This window comes from Lontra canadensis, unplaced genomic scaffold, assembly GCF_010015895.1.
Source record: "Lontra canadensis isolate GAN:19392208 unplaced genomic scaffold, GSC_riverotter_1.0 scaffold4, whole genome shotgun sequence".
Lineage (NCBI taxonomy): Eukaryota > Metazoa > Chordata > Mammalia > Carnivora > Mustelidae > Lontra > Lontra canadensis.
The window spans coordinates 54040969-54065099 of NW_022630998.1; the positions used below are offsets into that span (position 1 = coordinate 54040969).

Consider the following 24131-nt stretch of genomic DNA (forward strand, 5'->3'; position numbering starts at 1 on the left):
GTGGCCCTTTCCCACCATTGCCTGGTCTATATTTTTCCTCTACCTCACATTGTCATAGATTTTCAGAGGGAATTTATGCAGGTGAAGATTAGAAATAAATTCATCAAGATATAACCACTGACGCTTAATATACTCCTTTGTCCTTGTCCTTCCCCAAAGCCCACATACATCTACCCAATCTGAGAGGGGAAGCAAGCTCAATTCTCAGCCTCTGCCATTAAATACATAGGTGAGTCGTTTGTTCCCTGGGATTTAGTTGCCCACCTATATTAAATAAAATGACTTTCATGGTTCCAGGGCATCCATTGTAGATAAGTATATGGAACCCGGTGACCCAGAAATGTTAATTTTCTTCAAACTGATAAGTAGGTGACTTCAAAGAATGATTGACCCATGACGACAACCAGTATGGTTGTTTAATGAGCTAGCCCTCTCCTGGGGTTCATATTTGACATTTCTGAAAGCTGTGTTCCTTCTTTTTCTATTAATACTATGTGTGGTTGAATGCAATTTGAACCCAGGTAAATCCAAGGAAACTAAACTTTACCTATCATTGACTTAAGACTTGCAGACATTTCTAGTTCTCCTCCAAAAGTTGGGTGCATAATTTAATGAAATTGAGAAGTATAAATCTTATAAACATCTTGGGATTGTATTTTTAGTGAGTGATTTTGGTCCTTTTTCAAAATAAATGGGCTGTCTGTATTTCAGCAGTTGCTGGGGATTGTAGGTGGGAGTTGATTTGAAGTCTCAATCCATTTGCTTGAGTATTTGGGGCATGTTTCTTCCTGTGAAGTGAGAATACAAAGTCTTCGAGACATTTTTTTAATTTAAAATCTTTATGACGTTTTAAAAAATTGAACATAGGTTGTGACCCAAGAGTTAGGCAGATAAAAATCGGAAGATACCTAGCTGGCTGATGGGCTGGGCGGATGGATGGTCATTTGAATGGATAAAGATTTGTGGTGGTCAGTAAGAGACCCAGTTGCTTTGTTAAAGGGTTATAAGTATGAAAACATCTTCTAGAAACATCAAGTTTCAATAATAACTTGGGGGTGTAATATTAAAAGCAACCTCTCCTTTCTCTTCTGTCTGGGAAGTCAGGGCAGGTGCGATGGGGTGCGAGAGTGAGTATTGATTAGGGCGGCACAGAGCCATCGGAGCATGCTTCCAGGAAGTCATCACCAGTACCAGTTCAAAAAAAGAAATACGACGGAGCGGGGAAGAGCTGCACTGGAACCCTGAGCTAACAGAAAAGACTGCACAGTTGAGTGCTCCCAACTGACGTATCTTGCAAGATTACCTAATCCCATCCCAGTTCTGTAGGATTAGGCCGGCTGAAACTAACATTCTATGCTTTGAAAGTCAGAGCCCTCTGGTCACTTGAAAAGATGTAAGGAGAAGGTTTTTCATGCAGTTCCACTTGTGAATGAGGTGTGTTTCCCTGAAGGCTCTCTGATCCTTTACAGGTCAGAGATCAAAGACTTGCTGAGGTCTCCCTGGGACCTGAAGAACTCTGTGCACAGGGGTAAAAAAAAGAAAAACAAAAAAAGCAAAAGCAGTCTGATTATCATATTGTGCTTCTGTTGCCAACGTGCTTACTCAGTCCCTGAGCTTCCTCAGCACAATTTGAGATGGAAATTTTCCGATCAGAATTTTTCCTATAAGTCTCAGAAGCTTGGATTTAAGCCTGTTATGTGGGCCAGGCTTCTTCTTTCTCCAGTTACTTGACAAGTAGGTTGCCTTTGAGTCACTCATTTGGATGGCCTTGATCTAGACATTGGCACGTGCTGAAAAGGCAAAAATGTTTTCCTGCTTGTGTTTGGCCCTTTAAGAAGATTGGGCTGTTGACCATTTTGTCCTGTGCTTGTAAACATTACTGCTTCCTGCCTGTCCCCTCATTTCTTTGAGTCTCTCCTAACTGACATTCAAGTCAACCATGCGAGCTTGTGCTGAGTCCTCAGTACCGCCCACCCATCCCTGCTCCCTGCTTCTGTACATACAATTTCCCCTTTCCTGGTACCTACATGTCCTGCCTTGACTCTGCATTTTCCCTGAAAAATTCCCTGAGAAATTTTTTCTCAGTTCAAGTTTTTTTTTTTTTTAAATCATAACAACAGTGCTGGGATATACAGATATTATCCCCATTTCATGGATGTGGACACCAAAGTCCAAGTTCAGATAGCCTGCACATTGCCTCCCCAGCTAGAAAGAAACCGCTGGAAGACAGTCCTCACCCCTTCACCTCCTTGGTTCATCCTACAGAGGACAGTGAGCTGCTTGGCACACGGGCACTTTTTAAGTGGTTTTGAACTTGATTTGAGTTGGAGAGGAGATTGGTAATGTCTCTAGTTAGGACAGTAGCCAGGTGCATATTTACTCGGGAGTTTAAACTTACAACTCCATCCAGACATGTTCAAGGCTAGGTTCCCCTACCCCCACTGGAGTTTAAAGATGCGCTATATGATTTTTTCAATCACTTGGAAATTGTAGCAGCTAATTAAGAGCATAGCCTATTATTCTGTCACTCATTTCATTGGTTCTGTGTTTGTTTTTTTATTTTACTCTTTAACCCTTCAGCAAGTATCAGTTAAGTAACGAAAACCTCACTCGTGCTGTCTAAGTTGGTATATGATGACCCAAGTATGAAAAAATATCTTGAAGTTTATTACCACTGGGTATGTGGGGAGGAGAGAAATAAGTATAAAAAAGACTATTAAACAATTAAAGGTAACCACATCCATGATGGAAGGGGTGTATAGATAGTATGATTCCTCTCCTATAAACTTCTGTGTCTGTCCATAAAGAATTCCAAGGAAAGAATGTTTAGTAGAATATGAATGATGGCTAGGTCAGGCTGATGAAATTTTAATTCTTACTATTTTTATTTTCTAATGTCTGATAGCTTTCAATAAGTATAAACATGGTTTACGTAATAGGAATAATAAAGCTGTCATTATGGTGAAAAACAATTCATGGAATGTCTACTATGTGCAAAGAACAAGTCTGTGGTTATCAGCGTAGTAAATATCCACCTGAGTTCTTACTTTTCCTTTGAAGTCACATTAATCATTCTTCAGAGGAAAATCGGTGAGAACCCTGGAGGAGTAGTGGCACGTAAAGACTCTTAACTGTCGAATTTGGTAACAAGAATTCCATTTGAGTTCTCTTAGCTGTAGGTCTGTGGGAAGGGGCTTTGGCAGTGAGCTCGGCCCTTGGGTTCAGAGACTTTGGTCTTGTGTCTAGGCTGAAACAGTAAAAGAAAGATGGTGTCTCTGACCTCAGCCAATCACTTCATAAGGGGGCCAGGAAAGGGTCTAGGTGAGTCAGTGAAAATCTATTTCGATGGTGGAAAAGCCATCTAAGAAAAAATGTCCTAGAGCCTGAGGGTCAGAGCCAGCCCCTTTGCACATGAAGGATCTCGTAGTCTGTGTTTATTGACACAGAAGGTGGTTTTAATTACCCTGTAGGAATTTCTGGCATGTTTTGCCAAAGCTGGTCTTTAAATGTTTAATCAGTGGAATTCTGACAACCAGACCAATGGGAGAGGTGTACGTATGGGGGCACTTGGTCAAGTGTAGTGTATTGCAGTGTGGCTGCTAGTGACAGAACATGGGTGTGTTTTATCAGAGAAACATAAGCCTGAAAATACCAGCTTCCACCCACGAAATGATCTTGGCTTCGGAGAGTACAGCATGTTTTATGTCTGAGAAGCTTCAGTTTCCTTCCCAGCCATAGTTCTCATCTAAGCAACTTCCACAAGCTCTGTTTTTGGTGTCTTGAAAGTAAATTTGGTAAGGTGATCTAGAGCCAGATTAATCGGCTTCATGGTCCCACACTAGTGACTTGAAAGAAGGAATGTGCCTTTCCAGGTATAGGTCCAGGGAAAATGTATACTTGTAATCTTTAGTTTTACCCATGTGTGTTGACCTACAAAATATTTTAAGAAAAGAACTATAATAGGAAAAGGGGTATGATGGTGTTGCATCACAAAGCCATTTTAATCTTTCAGATAATTTCAGGAAACCATAGTCCAAGATAAATGTAAAAGCACCAAAGAAATGCTTTTCTTGAATTTTTTCCTCTCTGCTCTTGAGTGTCTAGTTTGAATCCTCCCACTGAGACTGTAAAAATAGTCAATAGTGCTACATACTATCTTTGATTCATCTCTCCACACTTAACTCCAGATGGAATTTCTTTTTTGTTCTCCTTGCATAAAAATGTCCTTCACACTATCCCCTTTCACTGCTGTCCCAACTAATCTCCATAGAGGCCAAATGCTACTCTCTCATGTAGACATGCAAGGGAGAGTAAGTTGGCACCTTGAAATCTGAACAGGAACCCAAAGGCATCTTTGGCACAATCTACTGAGCCTCCCTTTGAGCTACTGAGAGTGTTTGTGTCCTGTTTAGTGACATAGTGGTTTGGTGATAATCCTTTTGGTTTGCATGGAAAGGCTTCTCAGGCTATTTCATACTCTGATGTTCACTGATCTGAGGATTTGCCAAGCTTACAGGGATGTAAGGCCAATGGAAATGAATCCCTCTTAACCATCACAACAACTGAGCAAACAGTTCCACAGGTATCTTCGGTAGAGCTAACTATCAAGTTTAAATTGTCCCTCTTCCTCGTGTCTTCTAAGTTAGCCTGTTGGTGAACCAACTTGGTTTAACCAGGTTGATAGGTTGTAACTTAATTTTAAGCAAGGAAAGAGTTACATAAAATAGTAATGCCATCTGAAACTTGTGAAAGGACTTTATATTTCTACAAAATATTTGTAGAAAGTTCTTACCTACTCTGCACCCAAAAAATTGGAGAATGAGTTTCTTTTTTCCTCATTGTGAAAATGGCGCTCTCGATTTGCCCATGACCACCTAGCCGGTTTGTGATAGAGACAAGACAGAGGTGCAGAGATCTGATCTATAAAACCAAGCTCTTCCCATGATGTTACAAAATGAAATCAACCTTCATTGAACTCCCAACTGGAGGAATTTTGCAGTCTTGAGAAAAAGCATTCATTTTGCTGACTCTCTCTGAGAGACGTTGGCCATCTACATCCTTAACACAAGGTTCTTTGGCTGGAGCAACTTGGCATATCACAGCCCTTTGTTGGGCAATGGGTGTGGGGTATGTCTCATTTCTAAGGTCATTCATTGTTACTATTCCAAATGGAAGCGTCTTGAGGTCACATCCTGGCCACTGTCTTTGGTGCAAGCCTCAGAGAGCTAAAGTTTGACATGTATGAAGATGTGGAGAAGGCATTCAACTTAGTTCTCTTTCATGGCTACATATGGCACCCTAATATCTGCCATTTAAAGCAAAGCAAGAAAAGAGATGAGAAGGAATGGGTGAATCACCACGAACACCATTCTTTTGCCTGGGAACATGGTATAAGGGCAGCGAAGCTACATGTACTGAGTGATTCTTACATGTCATGCTGTTTACTTCTCTTGCTTCATTTCCATTTAAATACGTGAGCAGTGAATTCTCTATGAAGAGGATGGCTTATTAAATCATCTAACCGTAATCGCTCATATGTAAAGTCAGGATAATACTAGCAGCTAACTTTCTGTGGTTGTCGTAAGCATTAAGTACGATAGTTGTACAGTGGTTAGTCAAGTACCTGACCTAGATTTAACATCAGTAAGGGGTTGTTTGGTTCTCTTTAGTATTTCTAGAAGCCCCAACTGGTCCGAAGTATTATTCGCACTGGGCCATACATTCTTTCTGCCCTCCAAATCCCTAGAATTCACAGTTATGCTAACAAATAAACTTAGCAGTTTGAAAACACTGACACTGAAGACCCCTGGGTTTGTATTCCACCTGCACTTGCTAGCTCTGTGACCTTGGGCGAGTTCTTTAACCTTGCTAAGCACAGGTGCCTCCTCTATAAAATACAGATAACGAAGCTGAATTTCCTGAGGTTGCTGTATTAAATATGACAGTGTTTGTGATGTAGTCAGTATCAAGTATGTAATAAATGCTACATAATGTTTGGTTGTATCTTAATTAATATTAGTTCATTTATCTGTATCTTAAAATCATTACCGTCAAAAGGTGGTGGTTTTCATTACAAAACAGAGGAGAAATAACACCCTAACCTTAATACCTGGTCTACTATCAGTTCTGGATGGTGGTAATTGACCTCTTTTACATAATAAATGTCTCATATGATAATATATGGAATCTTATGAGAGTCTAAGCCAACTGCTGCCCTTTTCGGAATATGAAACAAAACATTAGGAAATGAAAATCCATTACCTACTCTATGTAGCATCAGTAGAATCATTTTTAAAGGTAATAGCTTTGAGATATTAAAACATTAATGATAATAAATAAATTATAAACCTGTCTTTCCATATTAGTGGTATGTTGAAGCTTCTTGCTAAGGCTTATTTTGTTTTTCAGTCTTGTAGCTTTATTTTTAGTACTTCTTGTATTGCCTTATTCATAGATTCTCCCACAGTATAATCCTAATACCTCTGGACACTGAGAGAAAGGGAGCCTCTTCTAATTGGGGATATGACCCGTTTCCGTTTCTGAATACTTCCAGTTGCTTTAAAATTCTGTGTACCAGACCCGTTGCTGCTAGCCCTACGCTGGGAAGCCTTACCTCAAAAGCTTTGTATCCTTGCGTTCATGATCCCTCTTTAACTACATGAGGGTCAGTCCTCCTGACAGCCCCCAGCTTCCTCAAAACTCCTCACATGTTTTCTGGCCTTTGTTTTCCACCTTAATGGTTACAAGAGCCACCTGAAGTGCTTGTTAAATGTAAATTGCTAGGCTCCTCCCAATGATTCTAATTGAAAAGGACTGGGAAAGAGCCCAAAAGTTTGATTTCTAGTGGCGTCTTAGGTAGAGAGTCACTGCTGCTGGTTGGAAGCGACGCTTTGGGAACCTCTGCTCTCCAAAAGCTGAAGGCAGCCCACTAACAATGGGAAAGGCTGAGCCACAGAGAAGTTTTACAATGTTGGCTGTATTACCGTTATCAGTCTGGATTTTGACAGACCAGGAACAACCTCACCCAAAGAGGCTGTGGGGGGGACTTGGGGCGTGTGTAATGCACCTGTATGTCACCAAAAATTGAAGCATCACTTCCTCCTGGAGTCTGGATCTGAACCCCGTGTTTGTCACAGGAGCCAAGGGAGAACCCAAGACACAGAATAGTAGCAGAATAACGAAGCATGAATTATCCAGATGAAAGCTCCTATGGAAATAAAGGTATTAGTATTATTATTTATACCTACTATTCTTCATAAAATAACAATATGGAAGTGTTGAATAGCTCCAGCCGCATAAAAATTGTTCTGGGGGACGCAAATCAATTAACTCCCGTTTTATAAAGAAAGTGTAGATAATAAGCACCATTTGACTTACTGTTTTCAGAACCTGGTTTGATGAAATGTGTTGGTACAGAACAGTGACAAGTAATGACTGGTTAAAAAGCTAACCAGGAAAGAGGCGAGGCTCTGTAGGACTAGATCCGACTGTGTAGATGCTGGCGAAGTATGCAGACTGGGCTAGAGAATCAGACAGATGGGTCAGCTGCTGTCACAGAGAAAAAGCACTGGGCCAGGAGGTGAAGAAAGAGGCAAGGGCTTCTTACTCTGGACAGTGAAGAATGAAGGGCCTTACTAAATGGTGACTTTGAATTAGGAAATCGGGAAATTACTACATAGGAAAAACAATAACTTCTATCCTGGAATAAATGCTTGGAGGCCTTATTAATATGACCACGGGGCCATCCCACCTGATTGGGATCAAGTAGCGGGAAGGCTTCTGCCAGCTTTGCTTTCCTTTCTTCAAACTATGGGGAGAGACTGGTGAGCTTTACAACTTCACATGCGGCTGTGGTTTGGGGCCCTTCTGGTACAAAGGGACTCTAATTTTTACTTAAGAAAAAGAGTCATCGGAGAATTCTCTCCTGAGGTGGAGTTTGTGACAGAGAGGGATAGAAATTCAGAGTCAGGTCGAGGAGTAAGACCTGCAGAAGAGTTTCTTTTAAGGAAAGGTACGGGGAAAGAAGAGTTTCCAGGTGAAGACTTACTCTAGGAAAATGAATGATGTGGTCGAAGACTTAAAGGCAGAAGAAAATGAAGAGCAGATGTGTGTACTTATGTATATGGATATGTGTTTCTGTATATTCTCTATCAGCCAAAGGGGATGGGTGAGTCAAGTCAAGCTTTGGGGTCCTGAGAGAATTATGCTGCCTTAGCTTTATATTTTTATACAGACTCCACACAGGCTATATTGCTACTGTGCTTTTTTATATAACAAAAGAGAGAGTAGGCTTTGTTCTTAAAAAATACCTGTGGTATTTGTGTTGGGAGGTAGTCTATAGCTCTTTCCTTGCTATAGAAAAATTCCACATATTTCTGTATGACCTATTTTAATTAAGAGTTTACATCTGTTGTGATTTCAACGAACCTTTCTTTCATTTTTACCAGCCAGGTAACCTTTCCAGTGTGTTCTAATGCGGTTTTGATTGGGGGTCTGAGTTTCATTTGATTTGGCCTCCGTTGCTGTTTTTAATGAGATAAGACTAGATTTCAAATGGGTTTCCCTGGAGCTGCCGACCTTCATTCCCTCCTTGCCTCCTCCGAGAAGGAGGGGACGAGAGGGATTGGATTACTTTGTTATCTGGTCACGTTTTTTCTGACCTGTGTCATGTCAGACTCGAAAATTCCCAAAAGCGGCAAGTGGGAAAGAGACCGTTCAGAGTCAGAATTTGAAGAGCTTTGTTGTGAGGAAGACTGCTTTTCGCTGTACCTCATCAAATCCAACTGTTTCTGAAAAATCCTTTCCAAGTACAAAGACGGTGCCCTTTTCAAAATGCTGAGGGATTGGTAACTGTGTAAGCATTGTGCATAGCTCTGTGATTGAGTGTGGGGCGTAAAATGAATGAATGTACGTGTGTTAACATAATGTAAGCCTCACTTCAAGGCATTATTTTCTCAAGTTAAGCTACTTGCTTTGGAAATGGAATCCATTAAAATTCGGTTAAGATTGCCTTGAGTTTTCATCATAAGGCTAAGATTATTTAAAAGCAGCGGAAGGCAAAAAGCCACATATGATTGTCTCTGACTTCCCAAACAGTGCTCCAGTGAGAAATTGTACTGTTCGGTGTAGTGGTGGGATGGTGTGAAAGGAGTCTGCCATCAGCCTTCCATTTACTAAGTATTCATTCCACACGTGTGTGTCTGGTGTTGTGCTCTGCCCTGGAATGCAGATGTGAGGTACACACAGCTGGTGTCTGCCTTTAAGGTACACCTGGACCAATAGGGGACAGAGGACCACAAGTAATGACACTGCAGGATGAGAAGTCCTGTGACGGGGATATACAGGGAGCTGCGAGATGATGTGAGAGGGCTCAAAGGAGGGGTCCTGAAGAAAGACATGGCTCAGCTGAGACCGGAAGGACGACGAGGAGAGGGAGGAAGCAGGAAAGGCGTTCCAGGGAGGGAGAATGGTATGGTCGGAAGATAATGGCTTCACCCTCCCCGAGTCATTGAGTAGCTCAGGAAAAAGTCTGTCTTGAAGACTTAGTTTCTTTATCTTCCTGTGGGGGGCAGAGGTGGTGCTAATGATGGTGGCCAAGATGGCGGCCATGGTGGGTGCTTGTAGAGGAAGACAGAAAGCATAGCAGTTAATCCTTACTGAACACTTATTGGGTAGCATGTTGAAGTACGCTAAGCACTTTCCTTGCGTTCGTTACCTCTTAGAGCTTTACAGTCACCTGGTGAATGGAGGTACCATCATTCTCTGTGGGTCCCAACACAGATAATGAGAAAAGTGAAGCTGAGAAAAGCGAAGTAAGCTGAAGGTCACCTTGCTAGTAAGTGGAAAAGCCAGGGCTTAAAAACAGAAGTTGACTCGAGAGCTCACATTTTCCACCATTACTGTGTTATTAATAATCTCACTTTTTCAGGGGCAGATATAAATAAAGATGAGCAGGATAGTTCATTTGAAAGAGCTTTTTAAACTGCGTGGAACTCTCCACTCTCCTTGCACATGTTGAGCTGAGGCATGAGTCATGCGCTCAGGAGCTAGCCTAGATTGAGGAGTAAAAATGGCTTCAGCAATACATGGGCTGTCGTCCCTGGCCTCGTTAGCACCTCCTCTCATCCTTTGGCCTCCCCATGTTAATAGTCAAACCTGGCCTTCCCCAGGAGACGCTTTTTGAAGCAACAGAACGTTAGATGAGATGGACCAGCGATTTGCTCCTAAACAGCAGTTGCTATGTTAGAAAGGCCTCAAATATTTGAGATTGTTAATCTCTCTTGATCACTCCCTGCCCCTCTGTGACTGCTCAGCACAAAATGAAATGGAGGCTTGGCCATGATCCAATTATTTTTAAGAGTCTTGGCTTCTAGTAGGGGTAATCCAAAGCCTCGACTGGACTTTTTAAAATTCTGGACTCCCTAGTTGATGTGTGCATATGTATGTACTATATACATAGACCCCCCCCCACACACACACACCCTTTCTCTCTCTCTCCCCTACCTTCCCCCTCGCCCTCCCTTTTTTGCCGAATAGTTCCTCTTCCTGCCCCTTGATATTTCTGACAATCCCCTATGTGCTCTCCGCCCTTATCGGCACTCTAATCAGCCACCATGTTACGAATTGAGGATTACCTACACCAGTATCCCATAAGCAGGGTCGTGTTGCTCACTAATGCAACATTAGCAGTCGTTGAGAACAACTGAAAATGGTCATAGAGGTGGTTGCATACTCTTTGGGTCCGAAGAGCATGTCTCCACTTAGAAAGCAGTGGCCAGTTCAACAATGAACCCAAATCATGAATTCTTCTGCATCACAGTTCAATTTGCAGAGGCTAATCGTGAGTTTGTCTCTGCTCCCGCTTGAGGCCTGATAACGGGGTTTCCCTTTGGAAGCTTGATTGAGCTGGTGTGCAAGGCAAGACTGTAATTCAGACAGACCAGGGAAATGCAAACAGCTTTGTGTATTAATGGTCACTAATGACCTGTAATCAAGCTTTGATTTGTTAGGTTAAAAACAAAGATGCAATTAGTTTATTTGTTCAGGAGTGTAAACAGAAGAATTTATCAGTCTGCTGATGGTTCTTCTCGTTTGGAGACAATAGGCTAGAGCCCGAGTCTTGAGCTGTGGCTCCCTGGAGCTGCCGTTCGTCTGTTCTGCAATTCTCCCAACTTCCTGAGCAACTACTGGTGTGGCTGTGGCCATTGTCAAAAGGGGACAAAAAGTACATGGTTCTTGGTGTCACTTCTCTGTGGTCTTTCCTCTTGATGAGCTAACCACTTCATTATTACTTTTCCTCTTTCCCTCCCCTAGGGTCCCGGACTTCGACCACCTCATTTTCTCAAAGTATCCTCATTCATCCAGCAATCTTTAACCCAGAATTGTCAAGGGCCAGTTATGCTGCCACTACCGTCCTAGGTCTTAAGGTTTATAATGGTTGGGAAGAGAGCCGTGATTCAGTCTTGGTGAACTTTACTATTTCTCCATAAATGTCCTTAGGGTTTCTGTGCGACTAACTTTACTTCTAGAGTTACTTATCACTAAAACAAATGAAAAATCTCTTGGTGTGAAATAGATGCTCTATTGAGTTATGTATTGTAGCGAATAAGACACTCTGATCCTTTTGGGGTACATGAAAACAGGCAATAAAGATTTTGAGGGATATAGTGACTCCTTTGGAAAGATCTACCTTGTCTTTTCCCTAGTCATTTATTTAAATAGGGGAAGTAAAAACATTTAAATTCTTAAGGGGGACTGTAAAGTTAAAACACACAAGCCTCGAATCCTTCATCAGGTGAAAATTCTGTGATCTGGGATGCCTGGGTGACTCAGTGGGTTAAGCGTCTGACTTCAGCTCAGGTCATGATCCCAGGGTCATGGGATCAAGTCCCACATCGGGCTCCTTGCTCAGCAGGGAGCCTGCTACTCCCTCTGCCTGCCACTTCCCTTGTTTGTGCTCTATCTCTCTGACAAATAAGTAAATAAAAATAAATTTAAAAAAAAAAAGAAAATTCTGTGATCTACTTGATATCATAGAACGATAACAATACAGGTTACTCCAGTGAGGCATTTGGATTGCTTAAGGTCATGTTAAAACAATGGAAGTGATCTCATGCACATAGAACATGACTTCTTTACTTATGAACCTGAGTCACACACTAATCTGAAATGACTATCAATCTGTGTGTTAATGTCCTCCGCTTAGAGTAAGTACCCTGGGTCTCTTGCTCAGCATGTATCACAGGGTCTAACACAGGGACTGGCATGTAATAAACACGTTCGGTAAACATTTGTTGAGGGAAAGGCAGACACAATGATTAGAGTTTGAAAACCCAATTGTAGTATTTGGGATATTGTGAAATAAACAAAATTACTTGATAAAAATGATCTTAAGTATTAGGATTAGTAGATAATCAGCACCACAGTTGAGCTTTTCTGGTTTTTTTCACATCCCTTTTTATCTACTTCCATGTAGTGCATATAATGCATTAATAAACTTCCATTTGGGGGAGCCTGGGTGGCTCAGTGGGTTAAGCGTCTGCTTTCGGTTCATGATCTCATGGTCCTGGGATCGAGCCCCGCATTGGGCTCTCTGCTCCACAGGGAGCCTGCTTCCCCTCCCTGCTCTGTCTGCCTGCCTCTCTGCCTACTTGTGATCTCTGTCTGCCAAATAAATAAATAAAATCTTTTAAAAAAATAAAAGAAATAAACTTCCATTTCATTGCCTTAATAACCCATATAATAAAAGGGACCTCCCGTTCTTGTGGAAACTACTAAAGCCTAGCAGTGATATTTCCTGCCCTCATCACCAAAGTGACCTATCAAATTCCTGGCATGGAATGACCTACTCTTCAGCATCTAAAGCAGAGCCTTCACGTTCAAGAAAGCCTTGACAATAGTGTGGGGATATAGGGCGGTCACTTTCATTTGTTTATTCAAGAGCTACATATTGGACACTTACTTTGTGCCAGGCATGGGGTTAGGTGCCAGGGATCTGGAGTAACAGACCCTCTGGGGAAATAGGTTAATCCAGAATAACCAAGATGTACGTACGATTGTAACTGTGACAGGCACTGCAAAGGAAGAGCTTGTGGGGCTGCGAGTGTGTGTAAAAGACTACTGGGCCAGGAGATGGAAAGCTTCCCTTGTGAAGAGGTGAGAGGAATAAATCCTAAAGCCATAGCAGGAGTGTGCGGTGTTGAAGAGGAACAAGAGGCATGATTCAGGGCGAGAGGATGGCATGACCAAGGGCCCTACAGTATTAGCCCAGAGAGTGTGTGTCCAGGTAAAGCGAAAGACGCCCCATGTGGCTTGAATTCTCACAGGATTGTCATTAGGCAGAAGCCACATCTTGCCAAGCCTTGGTGGGAGAAGAGGACTCTGCTATTTTTTTTTATCCTAGGAATAAAGGGAAGTGTTAAAATGTTTAAATGTAGGGAAGATGGGGAGCCGCGTTCCCACTTGTTTTTCAGAAAGATCATTCTGGCTGCCGTGTACAGAACAGATTGGAAATGCTCCAGAATAGATTTAAGGAGACAAGTGATTTGTTCATATGAAACTGACACAGAATCTGCATAATGTATGCCCATGTGAGGCCGTTCCAGCGTAGAGCACGCACCCTTCCAAGAGATTGAAGATGAGCTCTGCCGTGGTACGATATAGACCTCTTCAGATTTCCTCTGTGTCCTGCACACGCACTCACCCAGACATAAATTAGCATCATTAATGCAGAGTGTCACATTGGAGCCCTGTTCCCCCTCTAGCTGATGCCCCACTTTAGCACTTTTCCCTTTGTACTTTACCCTTCGCCTTCAAAGGCTGTTCTCAGGTCTTCTTTCCTTCCTAGAAGTGCAAGATTGGTTTTTCTGCTGAGCTATTAGAGTGATCCTCCACTTAGAGTCTAATCTGCCATGGCTTTGTGCCTGTTTGTCAGGAACTTCGAGAATATATTAAGACATTACGCAGGGTGGAAGCTCTGTTTTGACAATGATTATGCCTGTTATCTCTTTTAATAAATGTAAATTGCTGTGGAGAAACAAACCATTTTATGCCACTTGAATCCTTTTCAAGGAAGCCTGAATCCTTTTTGTGTAGCTTAGATGTATTGCTGTCATTTTCCCTTCATGGAGTTGAATAAACACACTTAAATCAGACCTTTGTTTGTGTACCCTCTTACACTCTTGCCCTAATAAATTGTCATGATTTTAGTCTTTGAAATCTGTATTTGGTAACATTTGCAGATGTATCTGTATTCCCTTCCAGAATTCAAATTATTGGGACCATAAGTCCCCATGGACATTATAAGTGACAGGCACTATCCTTGGGATATGTCCGTGGATTAAGGCACCGCTATTGCCTTTATGAAGCTCCGTCATTTCTGACTGTTGGAGCAAGGCTGGGAGCTTAGACGATCTATGTGGTGATGAATTAGAGTTAGACACACCGGGAAGAACTCAGGTTTAACTTCATATAGATACATGTGATTACATGTAGATATATTTATAAGTAGATGTATATGCATGGGCTTAAGTACCTACACCTGTTCCTTTGTCATTTGAGAGCACCTAAACGACACTCCCATAGCAAGAGGTACAGCTAGCACTCACCTTTTTATTTCTTTTTTTTTTTTTAAGACTTTATTTGTCAGAGAGAGAAAGAAGAGTACACACAAGCAGGCAGAGAGGCAGGTAGAGGCAGCGAGAGAAGCAGGCTCCCTGCTGAGCAAGGAGCCCAATACGGGACTCGATCCCAGGACCCCAGGATCATGACCCAAGCCAAAGGCTGCAGCTTAACCAACTGAGCCACGCAGGCATCCCACCTCTTTGTTTCTAAAACCATTATCCAATGAAAGGAACCGGAAATCTTTCCAGAAGTGTCTGATTCTAGGACTGGGGAAGGAAATCTACAAGATGAGGCCAGAGCCTTTTCTAGTGCCAAAATGTAAGGAAGTGCTTGGGGGGAAAAATGCATTAATGGGAATATGTCAAAGGGGACATCGATGGGAGTATGTTGAAGAGACACAGAAGCCAACCCAAAGAGTTCCTAATGTCTCAAGTGGAGTAATTCAAGAAAAAAAAAAGTGTTAGTAGTATTGGGTTATAAATCAAAGTATAAATAAATATCCACAAATCTGTACTAGTATCAATAAATAATTGGATAAATTAATAAAGGACAGAGAAAAATCGCCAAATTAATTATATAGATGACCCAGCCTCAAGGAGCATAGCGAGCGTGTGTAACTCTCCACTCCTCCCAGAGTGTGTGCTGCACATAGAGACTTCTATCAAAAGAGAACAGATCGCATATTGCATGGAGCACTGGGTGTGGTGCATAAACAATGAATTCTGTTATGCTGAAAAGAATTTAAAAAAAAAAAGAACAATAAAACAGCTAGAATGGTTAAAAAAAACAAAACACAGATCGGAAGAGGGATCAGGAAGAGTAAACTGACTGAAGAGAAGCCTGACTAATGCTACTTCAACTAAGTGATGAAAATCCACATGAGTCATCCTAAGTCATGATGGTAGTGACCCATGATGTAATGAAAATGACGCCTTACCTCTGTGATCTTCATTTATGAGAGTAACACCAGACAAGTTACAGTAGGGAGACCTCCTACAATATACCTGGCCATGCTCTTCAATGCTGGGAAGGTCACCAGAGGCAGGGCAAGTCTGAGAAACTGCCACAAACAAGAAGGGCCTAAGGAGACTGACAACTAAGTATAATGTGGTATCCTAGATGGGATTCTAAGACAGAAAAACAACATGAGGTAAAAACTGAGGAGATAGGAATTAAACTATGAATTTTCATTACTAACACTTGTGGTCCATTAATGTGGTAACATGTACCACATTAACATGGTATGTTTATAATAGTGGAAAGTCTACAGGACATATTTGGGAATTCCCTGTATTATTGGTTCACTTTTTCTGTAAACCTAAAGCTGTTTTTTAAAAGTTAAAGAAGAAGCAGCTTATGGCCTAGTAAGCTAGTAGGCAATTGTAAGACATATTGGGAGGGTATATAGGGTCCTTGAGAGAAACATAATGGGCTTCTAAATGGTCTTTTATATCCTTCCTTGACCACTTTGGGCAAGTTGCTTTAACCCTTCGGATCTTCTGTTTTATCTTTTCTAAGATGGTGATAACACCTGCCATGAGTCAGAATAGGCTGTGAGGTCAAATTGCAGAGCTTAAGTCCCCAGCGACAAGCTGGGTGTTTGACAAAACCTATCTGGGCACTAGTTGCTAACTCTGTGTGTTGTCCCGGGGGCAGGGGTCTGTGAAGAGCTTAGAACAAGTCTTGGCACCCCGTGTTAGGTACATGTAAGCGGAGGCTGTCTTCTCACAGGTTCATGGTGAGGACTCAATGGGACAATCGGAGCGTGCTTAACACATGCCTGGTGTATCATAAGCTCTCTGTTGGTGGCGGTGGCGGTGGCGGTGCCAGCAAGGGAAATGTTTGTGGGGGCCGGGAGTTGCCCTACCCATGAATCCTGCAGAGTGGTCTTCTCTGATCCTACTGGGAGCAGAATAAGTGCCGACCAGACAAAAGGAGGGTTGGCGGTGGGTGTGGACTCTAGCAGAAGGAACAAAGGTTCCCTAGCCAAAGGGAGCATGGCACCTTTCCGAACTTCAAAGATTTCAAAATGGCTGGAATGTGAAGTCTAAGGAGGAAGAGGAGAGGTAAACCAGGCCAGCATTATGTCTGGAATTGAAGGCTGAAGTAAGGATTTGCACTTTATCCTGGGGTCAATATAAGACTTGAACAATTCTAGAACAATCACTCTGGCTGTTTGAAAAAAAAAAATTACAGTGGAGGTGGAAGACCAGTTAAGAAGTGAATTCAGTTGTACAGGTGAGAGATTATGGTGGCCTAGGTTATGGTGGCAACTCTGGAAGTAGGGTTAAAGGATTTGAAGGCTAACAATAGGGCAAATGCTGATCATACAGTTTTGTGAAGCTCTGTTTCTACCTAGGAGTCACATGTATTATAGCATGTAATACCTGGATAATTTCTTGATATCTGCATAAAGTTTAAAAACACTGTAGGGTGATACTATGAATTTTAGGTAGTGACTTAGAGATTTCTACATGTATATACACCAGTATATACCATTATAGAGAGTTTAAAATTTTAAAAAAAGCCATAAGCACATAATCACATTTAATCCAGAATATTCTAGACCAGGATCATACAATAGAAATATATAGTACAGGGTCATTTGGGTAGCTTAGTTGTTTAAGCATCCAACTCTTGATTTTGGCTCAAGGCATAATCTCAGGGTTGTAAGATCAAGCCCTCCCCAACCCTAGTGGTCCGGGTTCATGCTCTGAGAGGAGACTGCTTGAGATTCTCTCCCTGCCCTTCCCCCCACCTTTCACTTTCTCTCTCCCTCTCTAAAAAAATAAAAAATAAAAATAAAAAATATATATATAATACAAGAGCCCAGATGTCCATCAACAGATGAATGAATAAAGAAAATTATACACACACACACACACACATATATACAATGGACTATTACTCAGCCATCAAAAAAAAAGAAATCTTGCCATTTGCAACAACGTGGATGGAACTATAGGGTATTATGTTAAGCAAAATAAGTCAATCAGAGAAAGACAATTATCAAATGAATTCACTCATACAGAATTTAAGAAATAAAATAGAGGAGCATAGAGGAAGGGGGCGAAATAAAACAAGACAAAATCATAGAGGGAGACAAACCACAAGAGATTTTTAACCATAGGAAACAAACTGAGGGTTGCTGGAGGGGAGGAGGGAGTGGGGGGATGGGGAAACTGGATGATGGGCATTAAGGAGGGCACATGATGTAATGAACACTGGGTGTTATATGATGAATCATTGAACTCTACCTCTGAAATGAATAATACACTGTATGTTAATTCTTGAATGTAAATAAAATTTAAAAAGAAATAGTGAAAAAATAATAAATTTTTCAGTAGCTACATTAAAAAATAGGTGAAATTAATTTTAATATCTTTAACCCAGTTTATTGAAAAATTCAACATATCATAGAGATAAAAATTATAAATAAAAATTTTAAATTAGATATTTTATTATATTGTGTTTGTTACATTGTGTAAGAATGTGCATTAACATTGTGTAAACATCCTGTGTATTTTTTATTTAGGGCACACCCAATTCAGACTAGCCTCATTTCAAATATGCAATAGCCATATGTGGCTACTATCTACTGTATTGGACATCTCTGGTCTAGGGCTTCCAAAATCTGACTCAGAAATTGTTTTTGGCTTTATGCTTCCTAAAGAAATAATTTTTAAATAAGTTAGTCAACATTTCTTCTTTAATACATGCACATGCCAATAGACTTAGTGTACATATTCAAATAGTCTGTTACTTTCACTCAGCAGGTTTTTCTGAGTGTCCAGTGGGATACCTACTCTATCAGCATGGGCTATGATTTACCCACTGGTGTTTTAATTGTGAGCTGACCCCACCCCCACCCCCACCCCCACGGTGCCTATCCTTTTTGGAGCTTGTGAGTTTGTGGAAGAGACCTGCAAAATAAAACAAAACCCAGTAAATGCAGTAATTGTAAATTATCCGTGATGGAAACATATGAGAGACTGAGATACTGGATAACCATGGTGGGATGGCTTTACAGAATCTCAGTTGAATTGACATAAACTGGGAGATAAAGATGAAAATGAGTCCGCCACACACAAAAGTGGAGCAAGAGTAGATCAAGTAGAGGAAATGGCATGTACAATAGCCTGAGGCTTGCATCCCTTTGAAAGAATCCCAAGAAAATGAGTATGGCTGAAGGTCGATGAAGCGGGGGAGTGGTGGGAGAGGAGAGGAGTCTGTGGCAGTGGGGTCTCTGGGGACTTTGTGAGCTATAGAAAGAAGTTGAAATATTTAAGTGCCCTAAAATCTCTTGTTTTAAAGATTGATTGATTTGGAGTGTGAGCTCTAGTGGGGGGGAGGGGCAGAGGGAGAGAATCTCAAGCTGACTCCATGCAGAGTGTGGAGCCCAGCACAGGGCTCAATCTCATGACCCTACAATCATGACCTGAGCCAAAACCAAGAGTAGGAGTTTTAACCAACAGCATCCCCCAGGTTCTCCTAAGTCTTTTTTTTTTTAAAGATTTTATTTATTGATTTGACAGAGATCACAAGTAGACAGAGAGGCAGAGAGAGAGAGAGAGAGAGAGAGAGAGAGGGAAGCAGGTTCCCTGCTGAGCAGAGAGCCCGATGCGGGACTCGATCCCAGGACCCCGAGATCATGACCTGAGCCGAAGGCAGCGGCTTAACCCACTGAGCCACCCAGGCACCCCTCCTAAGTCTTTTTGATTGTGAAGACTGCCTTAACTTCAGATTATTCTGTAGACTAAAGGTAGAAATTCAGTCAAGTGAAAGATGGAATAAAGTTTGTTCTATACATCTCACAGTGTTATTAATGATGGGAATAAGGTATGTGAAAGATCTGTGGAGTCTGTATAATGATCTATAGAGGCAAAATGGTGAAAAGAAAGATGTAGAGGTGCTAAACCTAGCTGGCTTTGTTGATCTCTTCTTTGTAATGGAATCATATCTTTCAGTGTCCAGGGTGCTTTCTGAATGGCATGTCAATTTTTTTTTTCTGAAAATGAGTTTGCACAGAGTGGAGCTAGGCATCTAGGTCTTCTGCCCTGCCTCCGGTTTCTGGATTTCCAGATAAGTGGTTGGCTGCTCTTAAAACACACGTCTACAAAGCCATGGTGACATCCTGGTGGGTCCTTCTAACAGTTTATGTGTATGTGGAGAAGGAAAAAATATCAAAGAAAGCCAGGAAAAAAGATGATCTTTTATTTGTCTGGCATTCTATAATATTTCAATATATTTTTGAAATCATTATCTCATGGTCATGATAGCTGTAAAGTTGATGAAGCAAGCAGAATGACCTCCAAATTATAGAAGAACAAGCTGAGGCTGAGAAGTAGAGGGTCATGTGGTCAGTTGTGGCCAAACTGGAGAGGGAGATTATATTTTCTAACTTGTACTTTTTCTCTCATGAGAGTAAACCAAGGACTTTAGTGATTGTACGGCCTGTTAAGGCCATTCTTTTAGGAATGTATAAAATAGGATGTGAGCTTGTTGGGAATGTATTTCCCTTGGGACTATTTAAAACCTAATTTCCTGTACTCTATCAGTACAGGATAGAGTGGAATAGTTTTATAATCTACCTTATTGATAAAAACAATTTGATTGCAAGCTCCAAAGTAATGGGTTTATGTACTTCCCTAGTAGAGTGCTCAGTAAGATTACTCTCATTAGATAGCTAATAAAAAATGTTCATATTAAGACCCCAGTTGGCCATTATTTACAGAGTCTGATATCCAGATAATTTTTAAGCATTAAGATGGGGGAAAACTTGGATTTAAAAATTATTTTAATCTAATATCCCAATTGAGAGTCTAACAGCTAAATCTTCCAACAATTAGTACTTGGCTGTTATAACACAGAAAAACATTGAAATATCCAAGTGTGTCATTTTTTTTCTTTTGAGTTTATGTCTGGAGTATAGCCATTTGGAAATGGTACAAACAGAAATTTGATCCTGGTAGATTTAAAATATGGGTTCTTAAACTTTTTGGTGGGAGTGCAGGTTTGGAGGACTCACAAAACCCTTGGAGAATTTGATGAAAGCTAAGGGCTTTCTCCATAGGGAAAAATTGCCAAGAAAGCCATGAACATAAAATGGGCCATGTAATTTCAGAGAAGTCATGGGTTCCCATGACATTCATCCCTCAATGGCTAATCAAGCATTTCACAATAATAAAGAAGGTCGAGGCAAACAATTGTGCAAAATATAACTGAGGCATTATTGTGCAGTACATCAAGGGGAGAATGTTGTACTCTGTGCCAAAAATGGAGTGTGGTTGCTATTGCTTCAGAATTTTGTGGTTAGGGAATGTGGATGACGTCTTGTCTCAGAGGGTTCACCTGTGATGCTTGTCCAGTCCAAATAGGATTTACAATTTTAAAATCTTTCGAACATCAAAATCCTTCATTACTACCCTGATCTTATATAACTTTCTAGCTAGCAGGAGGGGCAACACCAGATGTCTGGGTTGTGATCACCTCCTGCTTATAGGGAATTTGGGGAGGTAGAAGTGGGGGATTCTCAAAATTAGAAATTAAAAGCAATGCAAAAAAACCTGGCCAGTTTTCCTTCCTTCCTTTCTTCAACTTCTTCCCATCTTCCATCCTTCCTTCCTCCCTTTCCCTCTTTCCCCCTTTCTCTCTTTCTTTCCCATTCTCCCATTCTTTCATTCTTTCTCCTTTTCTTTCTTCCTTCCCTTACTTCCCTTCCTTTCCTTCCTTCCTTTATTGGGGGTGGGTGGGAGAGAAACAGAGACAGGTGGACTGAATAGTTCTTTAAAAACACCGCGGTGATAGCAAAACCAAATATTTTCCATGCAGGAGTAGTTATTGTTGCCTTTTCGATGAGCTAGAACCCAGGTAGAAATTGTATTAGTGAATAATCATGGGGTTGGCAGGGGAAAATCGGGATCCAAGAATAGAAGGCGTTATTGTGAGTACATGGTGCTTTGAGTTTTGATGCATTCTATCTTCAAAGAGAGAGTAGAAGACCTTGAATAATTTTACTTAATCTTTAAAAGTCTATCTCAAATCCCACTCCCCCCCCCAAAAAAAAACACCTCACTATGTCAATCTCTTCTGAATCATCCCTATATTAGAGATTCATGTTCATATTTTAATGCTTGTAAAATAGCATATTGGCAACTTGAATTTAAAGCATGTTGGTCTTGTTTTTTCTTCTGGTCTGCTTCTAGCCTTCTTGAGACATCATTTCCCCCAGTAGAGAGTAAGCTCTTTCCGTTCAGGGACCTATTTGTTCTTTCTCTACTCTGATCTCATCACAATGCCTCACACATTACAGGCAATCCACAGATAACTTGGAAAGAACAATTCTAACATTTCAGCCTTGTTTATTGCTCTGATTTTTCAGCTACATATACCATACTTACTGCTAATGGAAAGAAAAGCAACTTATTTTTTGTTTTGCATAAGACCAAGTTGAAGTCGAAATAGGATTATCGTAAGTTGTTAGTATCTGTTACTGATTTTTGAAGTCACTTCCCCTAAAGATTTGGGGGTATTTAAGGAGTGTCTAAAACTGTCTATTGGTTTTATTTTTGCTTATGTACTAGAGCCTGGAATTGTCTGTTGGTTTTATTTTTGCTTATGTATTAGAGCTGTGTTTTTATGTATTTATTTATAAATATTTATTTATTTTAGAGACAGTAGGATGAGGAGCAGAGGGAGAGGGAGATAAGCAGACTTCCCAGACTGGGGAGCCCAGGTAGAGAGCCTGAGGCAGCCTTATCCCAGGACCCTGAGAGCATGACCTGACCTGAAATCAAGAGTCAGACACTCAGCTGACTGAGCCACCAAGGTGTCCCTAGAACTCTTCTTTTAAATCAACAGTTAAAAGAGAAATTTATCCAGTTATTCTGAACACAAAAGAAAGTTAAGATTTGTTAAGCAATGACTACTGTATGGTTAAGAACTGAGCTTTGTAATTTTACATGTGTTATCTCATTTTAATTATAAGAGCCCTGCAAATAGTAGTATATATTCTTTTCAACCTACAACCAGATTCAGAGAGGTAACTAACTTCCTTTAAGTTCTGTAAGGACAAAGTGCCTGCCACAGAGGAGTCCTTCAATTAAATATTGAATTAAGTTCATGTGGGGGTACTCAATGAGTCACCAACTGATCAAGTATGAGTTTGAACTCAAAGCTGTTGATATTTGAAACCCATCCTCTTTCCACTACTGCCCCTACTCTAACTAGACATTCTTGTAGGAGAAAAAACAGAGCCAGCTTGCTAGTTTTTCTTTTTAGTCCTTCGCTCTTTCAGCTAAGGCTACTGAAGACTCAAGTTTTCAACATTTGGCCCCAAACATTATTTTCCTTTGTCTGTGCTATTTGCCCAGAGATGATGCTAAAGATAAACTCGACTTTCTGGCAAAAACTCAGAACAATCGTGTTATAACACACTCTTCATGATACCCCAAGGAAGCAAAAGTAAACATTTGGAAAGAAGGGTGAATAAAATTACAAAAATGGTGACACTATTTGCATTCTTTTCTGCTCCTCTCCACCCTAGGGTGGGGGCTAGTGGCAGTCCAAATACAGCCAAGAAGTCAGCAAAGTAGAACTTTATCTTGTTTGATCATTCCAGTTTATAGACCTGTTTTTAATGGAATCCTGGCTCTCCAAGATGCTGATGACTAGCATGGTCCGCAGATTTAATAAGTGTTTTTCTAAGCTGTAGTAACAATGAGAAAATACTAAGTTTTGTAAGGACAAACAAGCTCTAGTGCTTACATTTGATCTACTAACTGACACAAGTACAAGCTTTTTAAAATATTTTAGAAATTGCATCTATGTTTTAGGACTCAATTTGAGTCTATGGTTGGGGGCTGTTTTGTTTTTCTGAGTCCCTGGTGCCATTTGCTTTTCTGCCACCCCTCCAGCATCACAGAAATGTGATGCCTGTCTGCAGGAGAGAATTATGTAGGGCACGATTAGAGCCAGCTTCTAATTAGAAGTTAAAGGGCAGGAGACTAGCTATCAGATATGGAACACTCTTCAGGAGTTCAGCCTGTCAGGAGTGGAAGGGATGATCCTGGGAGATGGTCTTTACACGGGGAGGATGGATATCCATTTTTCAGAAAAGTTGAAGATGGGAGAAGACTGGGCTAAATCTCCAGTGCCTCTTCTCACAGGAGTTTCTCTGGTTCTCATTACCCAAAGTGCCCTTTGCCTTTGGAAACTAGTAGTTTGGTTTTGTTTCTTATTTTAAGGAATCTTTACCTGGAGAGACAGAACAAAGGGCCAAGGGAAAAATACATATAAAATGCCATGTAAGGTTTGTTAAATAAGCTTATTAGTCTTCAGTACATTAGTCTCTCTCTCTCTCTGTCTCAGTCTCTCTCAGGATGGCATAGAGGGCAGACACCTGAACCCTGTTCCCAGATTCACCTTAACTCTGTGCTATGGCTCACCCTAGAGTCTAGTCTACATTTCTCCCTGTCTCTAAATGTCTAAATATTCTTCCTTCAATTAGG

At 41.0% G+C, this 24131-nt stretch overlaps 1 protein-coding gene and 1 long non-coding RNA gene across 9 annotated transcripts in view; one reads left to right on the top strand and one right to left on the bottom strand.

Moving 5' to 3' along the window:
* The window catches only part of PPP2R2B (protein phosphatase 2 regulatory subunit Bbeta), a 455910-nt gene that overhangs the window by 190987 nt on the left and 240792 nt on the right, over positions 1 to 24131 (top strand). The window lies entirely within an intron of this gene.
* LOC116863315 lies at positions 1748 to 23902 on the bottom strand. Its single transcript, XR_004381797.1, has 4 exons — positions 23893 to 23902; positions 22464 to 22467; positions 4930 to 4935; positions 1748 to 1828 (listed from the first exon to the last, which is right to left on the bottom strand). It is a non-coding gene; the product is annotated as an uncharacterized LOC116863315 (long non-coding RNA).